Below are 14,243 nucleotides of genomic sequence, written 5' to 3'. Positions count from 1 at the left end.
AATCCTATTAAAGGATTAACTCTGATATGTTTTATAACATCAAATGTAGCAAATATGTATAAAAATACTCTAAAATACTTTATCAAATAAAATACTGTGAGATTAACAACAAAACAACAGAAAAGTTATTCATGTAGCACTTAGGGTTGTCTAAAACTTTGTTTATAACATTTTTTGTTATCGAATTATATATGAAATAGATAGACATTCAGGTGGTCCAGCGGCAGGATCCCTCTCTCTCGTACTATTGATATATTGTATTATTTTGTCTTATTTTATAGATAAACAGTTTAAATGGGTCGTCGCTTAGGACCAAATGAATACAATAATAAATCAATGATGTGCTGGATCAAGTGCTATTCTTACTACATTGCTGAATAATGCATGTGGATGCGGGTTGGTTAATTTAATGGCTATACATTCGACTCAGATTCGATTTTACTCAGTTCTCACAATCTTCTCAGTCATATCATCATATTAGTCTGTTTTTATTGTCTCCTGCAATTATGTTACTTTAAAAGAAAAAATACTTTCTTCTTCAGTCTGTATTTTCTATCCATGGATTTATTATTATTATTATTATTATTATTATTATTATTATTAGGCTAATGCTTAAATGAGTGTTTTTAATAATCCGACTGTCATTCACAGAAGTCTACTTCTGTTCCTTTTATTATTAGAGCTTTTAAAGAGGTTATTAGAGTTAAATTATTACCAGAAATCAGCAATGTGGAAATAGACTGTTTGAAAAATTTTAAATGATTTTTGTAACCGGCCAAGCTGATGAGTTCCTGCAGGAATTTCTCTTTTGCTCACAGATTTCCAAAAAGGATTGAGTGCTTTTAATTTCCGCAAACTCAGAATTTTAATCATCTACTGCCTACTCGTTATCAAGATCCAGCTCCATCAATCTCACCCCTAATCTTCCACTAAAGCCCGAGTACTCCACTTTACTGAAAAGTCACATGAGCTTTACCAGAAATGTATGAGTTTTTTTTAAACTCTTCATGTTAGACTGTTCACATACTGTATAGCGCTTGTTTATTATTAGGGGACAAGCATTGTATGTTTTTTGTTTTTCTTCTTCTTCTTCTTCTTCTTCTTCTTCTTCTCACTTATTGTCCTACAAATTTTGTCCAATATCACAAATTATAAAAGTCCACCCTTAACCCAGTAAGCACAATGTTTCATCCATGACCTGCAAATTAATTAGAATCCTAAGCCATCAAAACAGGAAGTGAGGTCAAATCTCATGCAATTCTTTTCTGTATTGATACAAAATTTGTCATATATTTAACAACGTAATTTAATCTGAACAAACAAGCCTGTTTGAGTCCATTTGAAAGTAGGAGTTAAAGCAATATCTCAGCAACAGCTTGACATTTTGCTGGTGCTTGGCCCCGTTAATTGCTACTCGCAGCTCTATTTGTTGTGTGAAACTCTTGTGTCGATTAATTTGTACATGTTGATCACATATTGTTGAGGTCACATGGCTTTACTTGAAGTCTTGTACATAACATAAAATACACTTTCACAGCTTTTATTTTATATTACTCAGATAATCGCGAGTAAAAAGGATGTGACTTTCTTCCACAGGACTCTAAGGGTCTTGCACGATCAGCTGAAGTGATATGAGGTCTGAAGTGTGTGGCTTGTGTCTAAACCTGCACCACTGCACAAAGGGGGTTATTTTTCTCCGGCAGTTGTAACGAGACACTCCTGTCACCGCAGACAGTTTGATCCAGCATTGAGAAAGCGCCAACTCTGGCCATCATCCAATTAAAATCTTTTAGGTGAAGGGAGAAGTGTGACTGAGATCTCATCTCCACTCTGACACCTTGCGCTCCACTGACCTTGGACAGAGATAGCATGGATTTCAAGCCATGTTTGTCACTCGCTTCTCTATCCACCTGTCTGCCACTTTCCCAGGTCTGGAGGTTTTATAGCTTCTCCTCTCATTTCCGCTCTTAATCTCTTATTTCCTTTATTTCCCCATTGCTAACTTTCCTACATTTTTGTTCCCTTCCTTTCCTTACATTTTATCCTATCCTTACTTATCTTTTCCTGTCCGGTACATTTCCTTTCTTTTCTTTTCCAATATTTTTTTTTTCTGTTCCATTGCTTTTCCTTTCCTTTCCTTTCCTTTCCTGTTATCCTATTGTTTCTTATCCTTGCCTGTACTATCTATCTTTTAATTCTTTAAAGTGTTGCTTTAACTTTGAACCTTAAGATTTATTTGACTCCTTCAGTTCGGTCTAAATGATCTGATCTCAATTCCAATCATAAAAACATAAATAAATAAATAAATAAATAAATAAATAATAGGCCACGAGAATCTGAAGCGACTGTTTCTCTCAGGCAGGACTGACCTATATATTTCTTTCTTTCTTTCTTTCTTCATTTATAATCATCTTATTTGTTTTGTGGATGAGAAACAGAAATGTCACATTTTTGCTGATCTTCCATCACCAACTGGTGAACGTCTCCTCCGTCACTGGAGATTTATTCTATATCATAAGTAGAACAGTTATTATTTCTCTTTGTATCCACTGCGTTACGCTTCCTGACACGTTACACGCTCTGCTTTCTTGTTTTGTTTTTTTTTTTCACCTCGAATGCTGAACCGAACCCAGATCCCTTTTCTATTAATATCATCATAAAAATAATTTCAGACAGAAGCCGTTCTGCTCTGAGACACCTCATAATTACGGGTCATTACCTTTTAGCGTGATGTTATTAGAATTCAGCGTGCGGTTCCAATAAGGTGCGTTATTACCCCCATGGGGCAGCTTGCACATGGTAATTATATCATACCATGCGCCTTAAAATATCTCAGAAGGCTGGAGCTCGGAACAGTTCACAGTGAAGGACGAGAGAAAGTCTTAAAAAGGTGTTAGAGTTTAGTTCAAAAAGAAGAACGTCAACGTGCTCAGGTTTGTTTCTATTTTCACAGAAAGGTTAGCAAAGCATGCTAGCTATACAGTATATTCACCAGAGGCACCAACAATCTCTGTTCTTAATTAGTTGCATATGACAGGATAAAATGTGTGGGCTTAACTGTGCTGAACTAGATAACTAGCTAGCTGTATGCTATGATATCATTTTAGCTGTCACTTTTCTAGCCTGGTCAGTTAGCTGTCAGACAAATTATTTATTTATAAGCTAGCCTTTAGGGGAGTAAAAGCTCCAGCATGCCGTCCAGTTCCATGTCATGTTGCCTAACTGACTAAGATTAAACGTGATAGCTAGGGTGCTTTATGTTATTATATAATGCTAGCTCAGTTTTGAGTCTTGACAACAAAAAGAGAAGCTTTTCCATTTTGGATATTTTAGTTTTTACATGCCTATTAGACTAGCTAATAAATCTTGGGTGAAAAAACTGCACGCTAACTCCAAGTCCAGCCTTTTTATCTTTACTCCAGTATTTATGGCCAGGATGTTTTCCCAGATTTCCTTGCAGCATTTCTCACAGCCCACGCTGCATCTGACCACCTGAACATCTGCTGCAGCCTTCCAAATGATTCCAGCACTGCGAGCTGTCTCGTCGTGTCCTAGGGGAGAAAATCAGTAATGCAAGTTTCTAACCTGAGCAAATTTCTTGACTGACACTGTTCCAACTGCTCGGGCTGTTTTTTGGAAGAAGTGGAAAAACCTCACACCGACCGCTGCTTTGGCTGCTGCTCAGGCTGCCTCTTGTGTCTTGTATGTGTTAGAATAAAAACAGCAGCTGGGCTTCTGATAACACTCTCGATCCACAGCGTCTAGCTAAGTAATCTCAACCTGTTAATGCTAATCATTAAACCTATACACACGCTACTGATGTCATTTTACATAAAGTGGCTACAATAAAAAAAAAAAAAAAAGGAAAAACTAAACCGTTTGCACATCTCTGTCATTTCTGCCTTAAGGTTCACAGCTTTTTATTTAGATTTGGTTTAATTCGCACTGTTCATGCCTGATTAAGCCAACTCATCAAATATGTCACCAACACAGTCCCACACAGAAACATTGAATTTTTATTAATCCATAACAAATTCTACAAAATATTAATATTTTCTCTGTTTTTATTTTAATTCTACTCTTATTCTATTTTGATAACACATAGTCGATTTCGCTGCATGTTGTTTACAGTGTTTGGTTGTGTGTGAGGAATAAAATTGGAATCTGAAAGCGAATTGATTTACTAGTTATTCCGAGTTGTCATGGAGACGACTGCCACTTGTTTGTGTGTCATTGTTGTTTTGAGTGTTTTTAACAGTGTGATGTTACCATGCTAGACATTATTTTAACTCACCTTGCATCATCTACAAACATTTTTTTTCACCTAAACAGCATTTGCAGGAACTCGGGAAAAGAAGACTGAAGGAAAACATTTCCAGCTGAATAGCATAATAGCATAAAGCTGCACAGTAATAGTAAAGATTTAGCATTTTCTTAATGTTTTGTTTGGCTTCCTTTCGCACCAAGAGTGCGGAAAAATGCTTCATGTTTCTCCGGCTAATCTGACTTCAGTTTGATCCCGTACCCACTTCATCATAACGACATGAACAAATCTCTGCCCAATTCCCGGACGACACTTTTAATTGCTGTTTCATAAACACTGCACCGTAAATACCACAGTACCCGAGAGGATTGAAGCGTCGATCCGAGCTACGCCGCCTGCTGTGCTTGCGCTTTCCTGCGCTCCGGAGCTCATTTTCTGCAATCTGCACCCGCTAACTTTCCCCATGGCGCTGATGTGAAATCCCACAGAGCCCAAACGGTCAAACAAACAATTCTGGAAAAGAGCTGGCAATATTTTTCACAGGTCGTGTCTGATTCGTTCGGACGCCTCGTGCTTTGGAAAATTCAGATTATTATAATCCTGTTCTGGGGGATTTTAATAAGTTTAGGAAAGATTAATAACCATCATTATTTCTCCTCCTCTTCAACTCCTCCTCCTCCTCTTTTTTCCTCATTGCAGTGACATGCAGACGATTTGTTTTCTAGACGAGCGTGATGGTTTTTCATATTTTTTATTAAGAGCAATGTCTATAATATACAAAAGTCAGAAATGTCACAGTTTCATTTACATCACATCATTTTGGTTAGGACGAAACGCGACGACGCTTCAGTCTGGTCATCAGATGTGTTATAAGAAGCGAATGAGTGCAAGCGAATGCTAATATAACACGGAACGGCTGCACGTTTCTTCCTGCTGATGAGCTGCTTAATAAGAGACGCAGCTCTGAAAAGGATGATTGGCTGATTAATGAGGGCCGAATATGGAGTGAGACAGAGAAAGTCAGACAGAGTGTAAAAGTCAGAAAGTCAGAGATAAAGGAAGTAACTCGCTTCCTGATGTAATTGTGAGGCAGTCTGGGAAAACATGGCAGATGTTAGTTACATCCCAAATAAATGGCAACATACATGAGCAAATTTAAAAGATGTTACTAAGACGTCTCGTCCACCTCACTGTCTTCGGCCATAATGCCTGGTAGCCCCGCCCCACTTCTTCTGTTACGTGAACAAAGCTACGATAATCGACTGCAAGAAGTGTCAAACTTTCACATGGTTTCCATGACAACAAGAACGATTGTTTTGTGTTTGGTGACTACATCCTGTCCTGTCATTGGTTTGTTTTGTGATCCACCTGCTCCATGTTTCACACTGATTTATATTTTATGGATTTAATTGTAATTTTTTATTTTCTCTCTGTCTGTCCGGTGGTGTTTTCATGTCTCCCAAAATATGGTGATATCTTTATATTTTCTTCTGTTCCGCTCTGTGAGACATCATTATCTTCTGGATTTAAAGGATTTTTTTCCCCGATTCTCATTGACTCTAAACTCAGCTGCTCACAGGAAACTAATTTAACTTGGAGTCTGATTGAACTGTTCATGCCTTAAACTATCTGCATTGTGTTTTAAGTCATTAGACACTTTAATGGGGTGAATTTGGGAAATTTATAAAGGGCGTATTAACATTAACATAACATAAAACTTTCGGGTTTGAGGTTTTTTTACGCTGTCGGTTTCCACTCAGAAAACATATAAAATAAGCTGTAGAGGGGGTGCAAACTTTTACACTCAACTGCCTGCTACGCTCAAAATAACCTCAATTAGCACGTGGAACATCATGAGTCTGAACTCATCATATCTTTCTACACATGTCTACGATGTCATAAATTCGCAAGAAGCATGATGCATGGTTACATCATCACTCAGCATCCTGACTGTGTGTGTTTGTTGTTGTTGTTGTCATCCATAAATCAATATCTAGTCACATACTCATTTGTGAAAACATTCATTTTGGATTAAAGGTTCTGGAGAAACTGGTGGAGGTTTTAGGTAGATCAGGGTTTCATGTGGATTGATTTTTTAAAACTAGGAACAATTAATTATTCGAGAGAGACAGAGAGAGTGAGAGAGAGAGAGAGAGAGAGAGAGAGAGAGAGAGAGATGGGGGGTGTGACTGGATTATAATGCAGTGCAAACAGAACCACTGGAAAGCAGACAGAGCCTCTCTCTCTCTCTCTCTCTCTGATTTTCTTTTCCGCTGTGTTGTTCCTCTCAGTGTACGAGCGTCTCACACACACACACACACACACACAGTTGTGATCGTGGTAAGGAATCTCCTGAAGCCCACCAGCGGTCTGCGTCCAGCTCGTCTTTTTCACACGGAGCTCTGACGAGTGGGAGGAAGTGAACAGGTAGAACGCTTTCCTTTTCCTCATCTGCACTCGGCTTTGGAAATGAGATCCTCTGTTATTTATTTTGAATGAAATAAAGAATAAAAATTAAGTTACAGGTATTTTTGTCATTTTCCTCTCCTTTCTTTCAGTGTTTAATATTTAAATTGGATTTATTTGCTTTGTGCTTATTAATGTGGATGATGACTTGACACTAAGCTGCATGGATGGAACCTCACGGCTTCTGGGTTCTTGCGTTCCTCAGCTCCTGTTCTGTTCTGTAGAGAGCTTCATCAGGGTTCTCTGGTTTCTTCCTACCTCCTAAAAACATGCCAGTAGGTGGACTGTTGGCTCTAAATTGTAGTTTAGAAGTAAACTGTGTGTTATGTCAGACCCAGGATAGACCTGATCACATGACCCTGACCAGGTTAAAGCGCTTCCTGAAGATGACTAAATAAATGATGTATCATTTAAGACTGGAATATCGATGATTTCCTCCCCGGTCCAAAGACATTCATGGTAGGTTGATTGGCATCTCTGGAAAATTGTCCGCAGTGTGTGTGCGTGTGTGTGTGAATGAGTGTGTGTGTGTGTGCCCTGCGATGGGTTGGCACTCCCTCCAGGGTGTATCCTGCCTTAATGCCCGATGACACCTGAGATAGGCACAGGCTCCCCGTGACCCGAGAAGTTCAGATAAGCGGTAGAAAATGAATGAATGAATGAATATCGATGATTTGAGATCTCTCGAATACCGTGAGCTGATATTGCAATATCGCATCCAGCAGCAGGGGATTAAAATGGATGCTTCTTCATCTGTCTCTCAGGTGATGATCACTTTCGTGAGTTTTGTTGGAAAAAATACTTGCATAAACTGTTACGTTGTGTGTGTGTGTGTGTGTGTGTTTGAGAGAGAGAGAGAGAGCATGCTCGATCCCACATGCAAAGACGCCTCATTAGTCCAGAAGTTTGTGAAGCAGTTGCAACATGAGCCGCATTGTCTGCCAGCATGCCTTCTGCTGCTCGAGCATGACGCGAATTTGTGTCGACGCTGAATTCCTGCCAGGCGCCGGGCATCTGGCCTTGTCTCACAGAGTAAGCCTTTCCAAAAGAAAAAAAAAAAACAACACACACACACACACACACACACACACACACACAGCCAGGAAGCACCAAGAACCCATAGCTAGATCTCAAGCCAAAGCCATTCATCTTCTCAACTCCTCTGGACCTGAGGAGCAGCGTGATCTGAGCAGTGGTACAGATAAAGAGCTAATCACAGGTCGCTTGTGGGCTTCTGTGCATCTTTATGAACACGGATAAACTGTTGATCACAGTGAGCGCTGAATCAGGCTCAAGCTATGTGCTTTAGATTTAGAATATTTTCTGTTCCTCAGAGAGGAACTGTAAAGGAGCATTGGATTCACCTGACAATCATCTCAGAGACACTGAGCTTTCAAAGCTAATATAAGAGTTCATTACTTTGAGTCAAATTAATCTAATAATGTGGATGCTGGACCAGACATCTGCAGTACAGTCTGAATGAATTTCAGCAAGCAGATGAGACACTGACTGACTCCTGCTCATGCTCCTCCATGCTGGAAAGGAAAAACCTTTACATATGTTTCAAAATGATATCAAGTAGTTAAGACACACAGGGAGGGATGTATAGTGTGTGAGAAGATTACAGTAAGAATATAGAAAGAGTATGGTGTGTAGGAATTGCGTAGTATATAAGAAGGTTGCTGAGTGTGTCGGAAGATTGTAGTGTGTGTAAATGTGTGTGATAGGTGTGGATGTGGGTATGATATCATGGGGTTATGGCACACAGGGAGGGATGCTGGATATCTTTACTTGATTACTGATGACTAACAATGTGCAATGCGCCTCCTGATGGTGGTCGTAATTTCTCACCTCCAAATAGGAAAACCCAAAGAGAACTTACACAAGAACTCAGGACGATCTTCTCAACCACGAGTGCAGCAAATTAGTGACGTCAAACTTCCATGGCGGCTCGTGATAAACAAAACCGCACCGCATAGCAGTAGTTTTTAAAAGATAAAACCAATGATTCGATATGCTCGGATGAACGGATTGCGAACAGATCCTGGTTGAGCCTCGAGTGATTTTTGATTAGGTTTCAATAGATCCTCCGGTGTATATTAAGATTATGGCTCGGGACATGAAGCAGGGTTTAAATGATGTTCCTGCTGAGTAATCTCATCAAGAAACATGCTTTTCTTAGCAGGTTACAGCAAGCCTTGAGCTTCACCATCTGGAGCAAGCGCAGGGTGATGATTATTCATGGTGTAGATGACTGACCTTCTTTTATACTGTAGGTGGGGAGTGTGCAGTGTGTGCAGTAGTGTGTGTAGCAAGGTCTGATGTGTGTAAGGATTATGTAGTGCAGGGGTCGGCAACCTTAAACACTCAAAGAGCCATTTGGACCCGTTTCCAACAGAAAAAAAAACAAAAAACAGGGAGACACAAAACCTATTTGACATCTAAAATGAAGACAACAACGCATATATCGTTTTTTACCTTTATGGAAAGTATAGAAAAAACTGTAGTGTGTTGCATTTATGAAATCAATGAACTGCTACAGAGTAAACGAAATATTATTTCCTCAAGCAAACAAAAACATGTTGAACAGTTTGAACTAACCTTAACAAAAAAGACGCTGGGTTGAAGGTTAATTTCAAATAAAATGTTCAATGTCTAATTGTGTCCTCTTTGTACTCATGATATCAACATTTTAAATTGCCAGCTGCAGCGAACCAAAAATGCGTCTGCTTCGGTGTCGGATTTCGCAAGTCGGCAGTTATGACGCATATTTTGAGCGACAAACAAATAAAACACGGTTTATTTTAGTTACATCATAATCGTAGAAATTAGAATTACATTTTTTTTTTTTAAAGTAACTAACTAAAAAATAAAATAAATTTAATTTAAATATTTATTTCAAAAATCGCAGCAGAGGGATGAAAGAGCCACGTGTGGCTCCGGAGCCGCTGGTTGCCGACCCATGGTGTAGTGTTTGTAGTGTGTGTAATGAGTGTGTAGTGTGTGTAGCATGTACAGTATAGTGTGTGGAGGGAATGTGTAGTGTGTATAGCGAGGGTGCAATGTGTGTAGGGAATGTGGAGTGTGTGGAGGAAGTGTGTAGAGAGTGTGTGTCGGTAGAGTTCAGTGTGTATAGTGAATGTGTAGTGTGTGGAGGATTTTTGTAGTGTTTGTGTAGGAGTTGGGTACTGTGTGGATAAATTGTGTGTCATGTTAGAAGGTTGAATTAGTGTGTGTGAATTGAGTGTGTGTGTATGAAAGCTGTAGTGTGTGTGTGTGTGTGTGTGTGTATGAAAGCTGTAGTGTGTGTGTGTGTGTATGAAAGCTGTAGTGTGTGTGTGTGTGTGTGTGTGTGTGTGTGTGTGTGTGTGTGTAGAAATAAGGTGTAGAGGTGTGGATGTGGGGGATTGTGAAGGTGCTGGAATCATACAGGTATCATGTATACATTGTGCTCTGGGTTTGATTTCGATGCCTGTCCTCATTCTATCTTCTGTCCTCTGGAATAAATTAAACAAAGCGCTAGCTCCTTCATCGAGAAGCTAGCAGCCAACTCTGGGGCAGGTGGAATCTGCTTCTCAAACTGCCTGCTAGAGTGTGAAGGGAAGTAATTTACCTTCTGCTGAGAAAGTTCATGTAACCTGTTATGTGCTGAAATGTCACCATCGTGGTCTTTAACCGAGTTTTAAATCTAGAAACAGGGAGCCAAATTTGCTCAGAAACCTGCAGCTGTGACTTTATTACCAAAACAACAACAACAACAACAACAACAACAACAGTGGGATTCATCACATGGCTGGAGATATTCTGTGTGAAAACTCATTCTGTGCCAGATACCGCTGAAGAAATGAACGCCGCTTTGTCATGTGTATAAAAAACTGAAATCCGTCTGCTTATTGCTTCACTTGGCGCTAACACAGTTATCAGATTCTCCCAGTTCATGCGTGTTAATATTCTATTGGTAACATTGCTGATTTAATGACACAGAAGAAACACACACAAAAAAGCAACACACTAACTCAAAAGGATGATGTACAGAGTGCAGAAAGATGTTATCTGTGTTTTTGTTTAACTGTAAATCATAGAAAGCAATGTAGACCGATGAGTAAGCATGGTTACTATGGTTACGGTGACAACAGGCAGAAATTCAAAAGGATAATTATTTAATGATCTTAAATGTTTTCTTCATAGCCGAAGTCACAGCTCGTATGTATGAGTTATGAGTGTGTGGTGTGTGTATTGTGTGTGTAGTGAGTGTATAGTGTGTGCAGCAAGGTTGTAGTGTGTGTAGGGAGAGTGTATTGTGTTTAGGGAGAGTGTAGTGTGTGTAGGGAGTGTGTGTGTGTGTGTAGGGAGTGTGTGTGTGTGTGTGTGTGTGTGTGTGTAGCAAGTGCTTAGTGTGTGGACAGTGTGTGTAGTGTGTGTAGCGAGTGTGTAGTGTGTGTAGACAGTGTAGTGTTTGTAGCGAGTGTTTAGGAAGAGTGTAGTGTGTGCAGTGAGGGTGTAGTGTGTGTAGGGAGTGAGTGTGTGTGTGTGTGTGTGTGTGTGTGTGTAGCAAGTGCTTAGTGTGTGGACAGTGTGTGTAGTGTGTGTAGCGTGTGTGTAGTGTGTGTGTACCCTGCTGAAAAATCCAGCATAAACCAGCATGAATTCCATGCTGGTCCAGGCTGGTTTTTACTGGTTCATGCTGGTATAGAGTTAGTATAATGCTGGTATAGTGCTGGTATAGATGGGTGGCCAGCATAGTCATGGTGTTATCAAGCAAAACGGGGCAGGTGTAGCCGGTTAACCAGTATGATCTTTCTGGAATGAGCTTTATGGGAACAACCTTTATTTTTGCTTGTATATGTTTTTATGTAACACATTAATATAAGATTAAAACACAATATATTGGAATATATTTAACTATAAGTGTGTTATTTCTTTTGCTCCCACTTTTGAATAAAGAACTGAAATAACAAAGCTCAAAAAGCCTTGAATAACAAAGAATAAAAACATTTAAAAATCGTTCGTTAGGGATTAAAGTGTCTCCACAAATTAAATATTGTAATACCAACAAATGTTGACTTCCCGGGCTCCATGAGGGAAGCAGCAAATAAATCATACAGAATGATGGTTTTGAAAGATATATATATATGTTTTCGACTACATTATATACCTTACAGGGTTTATCGAAATTAGTATAAGTGCACGTGTTCCAGATCATCATGTTTTTTGCCACCGTAATTAGGATTTTGTTTTGGGGTAAATAAAAGTAAATAAAAGCTTCTGCTTCTACACGACGAATCTGCTGAAAACTGGGAATCAGAATGTTTGCATACGTCAGGTACCTGGATGACGGCTGCATGGCAGTATGGCTGCACAAAATTAAGGACTTAAACCTCTTACGGGTAGCACTAGGGGATGACCCAGAAACAAGCTTCAATTCAACTTTAAAGCATCAAATCCTCCAAAAACACGAAAAAACCTATTTACCTAGTAAAGTTTATACTCTCAATAATTTTTTAAGCCCGCACACAAAGCACAATATGATTCACAGCCTTCATACAATTAGAAAAAAAATTCGGACAAAACTGACCTAGGTGGCGCTAGACCGGTTTTTCCCTTACCTTTAGACGCGTCTCTATCTTCACTGGGGTAATATATTCCAACACAAATAATCCACAAAAATCCACACAGGTCCAAGGAATTGAAATCTGTAAGCCTTTTAATCCAAAACGCTCTGGTCGCGCCGCAAATATTCCGTTAGTGTTCTGAAAACTGGAAACAGAAGTGCGCCATCATCTCGTTTTGCCGCTCTAACTCCTAATTGGGATATTCAAAAATTCAAAGTCTATATCATATTTATAGCCCAGGTCCTAACGAATCAAATAAGCCCTCATTTGAGCCAATCGGTGCTTGTATGGCAGAGATAGACGGCTGAGAAGCCAATGGTGGCATGACCTAATTTTTGGGAACCCGCCTTTGACTGACAATTACTCCTTCCAATAGCAATGAAATGGGCTGGGACTTATACAGCCGTTTAGCCAATAAGCAGACGATTCCAACGGTATATGACATGCCGTATGTTCTTTGCCTGTGTCTGCGTGAACTGGATGCGCAGAAGAACTCTTGCGTAATCCCTGACCTTTTGTCCCTCTCACAGCTCAGGGTGTCAAGTTACAGGCCTGTTTTCACACCAGAGTGATAGAGAGAGAGTCTAGGCTTATTTATGGCTTTTCAGACTGAGCCTGCAGCCTTTTATTTCAAAGTTATATAGTAAACAAGTACACAAAAACGCTGCACCCGACGACCAGGGCCGTAGAAAAATATTCATATAAAATCCATTTTTGGGTTTTTTGACTTGAATTTTTTTTTCAAGACATGTGGCTATGACCCTCAGTTGTTGGTTTGTCCCTAACATGTTCCAGAAAAATAAGATTAATCAGTTTATCAGAAAAACAACCCAGGCGGACAGGAAAATCTGCATTAAAACCCCTGTAACTTTGTGCCAGTAAGGCCTAGAATCAATCTGAAACTAGAGAATCTCTTCTTTCAAATGAGACCAGGCTCACCCCTGTGTGTCAAAGTATGTGGGAGCTGTACCACTTTTTGTTGGATAATGGATATAGGCGGAGGTCCATGAGAGGTTTTAACTATGACATGTTTGACCAAACTCAGCTTTATTGGGTAGCTATGATGGAAGCAAGACTTCTTCAGGGCACAAATACTAATGCTTAAAGGTATGTAACTTAAGCAGTAGCTGTTTTATCATAACTCGTTCACTGCACAATATAAACAAATGAGTGATATATAGTTTTGTTTCTTATTTTGTTTCTATAATTTTTCAGAGAATAAAGAAGACATAGAGCAGGAGTTGTCTAAAGGCAAACGATTCTGGGTAGCACCTCTTAAAAAAACATGGTCATCGCCATCACATACTTGTTACTCGCTAAAAGAGAGAGCGGAAGCTGAGACCAAAAAATGTGTGTTGTAAAGATTATATTGTGTAACATTATTTGTGCACGTGTGTAAATTACAGTGTGATGGCAAATGTCATTGTCCAATATATATTTTAAACAAACTTATATCCAGAATATTTTTCTTTATTAAAAAGTGAATTGAAATTCTCTAGAAAATTGTCTTGGTCTTTATTTAAATATGAACATGCACTAAGAAATGTGATATGTAACAAATGGGTTTTGTTGTGGTCTTGCTGGGATTATACTAGCATCCAAAAGACAACATATGTTGACCAGCACACCAGCATCCCAGGCTGGTCGGCCAGCACACCAGCATCCCAGGCTGGTCGGCCAGCACACCAGCATCCCAGGCTGGTCGGCCAGCACACCAGCATCCCAGGCTGGTCGGCCAGCACACCAGCATTCCAGGCTGGTCGGCCAGCACACCAGCTCCCAGGCTGGTCGGCCAGCACACCAGCTCCCAGGCTGGTCGGCCAGCACACCAGAGTCCCAGGCTGGTCCGCCAGCACACCACCATCCCAAGCTGGTCGGCCAGCACACTAGCAACTAGCACC

General features: G+C 39.8%; 1 protein-coding gene across 1 annotated transcript in view; it reads left to right on the top strand.

The window, feature by feature from the left end:
* Positions 1-6,472: 6,472 nt before the first annotated feature.
* LOC113640289 (cadherin-18-like) overlaps positions 6,473-14,243 on the top strand; it is a 102,112-nt gene continuing 94,341 nt past the window's right edge. Inside the window, exon 1 of the mRNA XM_027142703.2 lies at positions 6,473-6,691. The gene's annotated coding sequence lies outside the window, so the exon portion shown is untranslated. The remainder of the gene's footprint in view (positions 6,692-14,243) is intronic.

This window comes from Tachysurus fulvidraco, chromosome 22, assembly GCF_022655615.1.
Source record: "Tachysurus fulvidraco isolate hzauxx_2018 chromosome 22, HZAU_PFXX_2.0, whole genome shotgun sequence".
Lineage (NCBI taxonomy): Eukaryota > Metazoa > Chordata > Actinopteri > Siluriformes > Bagridae > Tachysurus > Tachysurus fulvidraco.
This window is presented reverse-complemented; position numbering and strand designations above follow the sequence as displayed.